We start from the raw sequence: 2,105 nt of genomic DNA on the forward strand, positions 1-2,105 counted from the left end.
CAAGTTCAACAATGAAAAGATAAACAGGAAAAAGAAATTCCCGCCGATAATCACTAGGAAGAGACATTCCTCTAGACTGTAAGCTCATTATGGGCAGGGAATGGGTCTGTTATATTGTTGCGTTGTACTCTCCCAGCCACTTAGTACAATGCCCTGCAGACAGTAAGTGCTCGATAAATACAATTGACTGATTCCTCAGGCTCCTGCTGCAACCTTCCCCTCATGTGAAAAGTTGGGAAGACAAGCTTGGGTCTCACTGTGGGCAAGGGAGAAGGGTAAGAGGGAGCACAGGGAGCAGACAACACCCTTCGCATCACTCTGTCCATAATCAGGTTTTTCCAGTCAGCTCATCTCCTTCTCCTTGCTGCCTCTCTCAATGGTTCTGAGAAAACAAAAAAACCCTCATCAAATGAATAATGCTACGTGCTGAGAGGTGGAGCAGAAAGCAGGGTTACAGGGATGGCCGCTCGACCATGCACTTACTATAAAAAGTGCCTGCCAACTTCTGGCTAGCACCTTGGGACAGAATGGACTCACCATACTACAACAAAAAAGGCATTTTCTCCGGACACAAGAGTGAGATTGCAGCTTCCTTTGAAAGGAAAAAAGAGAAAGAGGATGGTTCCCAGCTCACTAGCATACACGTACACATTCATTCATTCAGTTGTATTTACTGAGCGCTTACTCTGTGTAGAACACTGTACTAAGAGCTTCGTAGAGTACGATGCAACAATAAGCAGACACATTCCCTGCCCACAATGAGCTTTTATAACAGATAATCAATCAATCAATTAATCATATTTATTGAACACTTACTGTGTGCAGAGCACTGTACTAAGCGCTTGGGAAGTCCAAGTTGGCAACACATAGAGACAGTCCCTACCCAACAGTGGGCTCACAGTCTAGAAGGGGGAGACAGAGAACAAAACCAAACATATCAACAAAATAAAATAAATAGAATAGATATGTACAAGTAAAATAAATAAATAAATAAATAGATTAATAAGTATGTACAAACATATGTACATATATACAGGTGCTGTGGGGAAGGGAAGGAGGTAAGACGGGGGATGGACAGGGGGACGAGGGGGAGAGGAAGGAAGGGGCTCAGTCCAGGAAGACCTCCTGGAGGAGGTGAATATGATAAGAATGGGCAAGAAAACAGTTTGGATTCTAGAACCCCAAACAAATGGCTTGCAACCAGTCTGCATAAATGATTAATGTATTAGTTCAAATGGTCATGTCATTTTACGTTGGACATAAATGAATCTGCAGCAGTATTACTGCCGTAATCACCAGTGGCAAAAGTAGCCCAGCACCCTAGGTTGGAGCTAATTTATCTGAATAAACAGCCAGCAGCAAAATACCCCTCCTTTTTCTTTGTTCATGTTCAACTTCATCTTGTTTCCCCAAGCAATCTTTTGTGTTTGGGTTGGGATAGCATGCCCCCCTAAATGAATCAATCCGTGTAACACAATAAACATTGACAACACTGGATGCCCTAGACTGTCTCCCCTTCTAGGCCTCTCGGTCACACCTGGAGAATTTCCAGTATTCTACCAGTCTCGACTACGGGAGGGAGAGTCAAGGAGAGGCCTGTCCATTCCATTCCTAGCTTGGGCAGTGGCTAGCGAGTGGAAGGCAGTCTGCTACAAGTCAAAACTCATCTGTGCCAGGCAGCAGTGGCATGGGAGAGAGTTGAGGGGAGAGACTTGTTTACTGCATGGAAGGAGATAATGGTAAACCACTTCCATATTTTTATCAAGAAAACTCCCTGAATGCACTACCAGAATGATTGCAGATGGAAGTGGGGTGCTCTGGGAGAGATCTGTCCATGCCAATGCTATGGGTTGGATATGACTCAACAGCATAAGACAACAGCATCCCCTTATAGACTGTAAACTTGCTGTGGGTGGGAATCACGTCTACCGACTCTTTTGTACTCTCCTAAGCATCTAGTACAGTGCTCTGCACACCGTAAGTGCTCAATATATGCCACCAATTAAGATGGTTCTTAATTTGTACCAAGGCTCTGCAGTGGCGCCTCTAAACTGAACACTTGGTATGGAAGTCAAAACAAAATCTGCATTTTATATTCATCTAAA

The 2,105-nt window shown here is 44.0% G+C and overlaps 1 non-coding gene across 1 annotated transcript; it reads left to right on the forward strand.

Annotated features, from left to right (window-relative positions):
• Positions 1–1,521: 1,521 nt before the first annotated feature.
• LOC119926339 lies at positions 1,522–1,657 on the forward strand. The gene has a single exon (XR_005450225.1). It is a non-coding gene; the product is annotated as a small nucleolar RNA SNORA7 (small nucleolar RNA).
• The last annotated feature ends 448 nt before the right edge of the window (positions 1,658–2,105 follow it).

The sequence above is a fragment of the Tachyglossus aculeatus genome, chromosome 3 (genome assembly GCF_015852505.1).
Source record: "Tachyglossus aculeatus isolate mTacAcu1 chromosome 3, mTacAcu1.pri, whole genome shotgun sequence".
Taxonomy (NCBI): domain Eukaryota; kingdom Metazoa; phylum Chordata; class Mammalia; order Monotremata; family Tachyglossidae; genus Tachyglossus; species Tachyglossus aculeatus.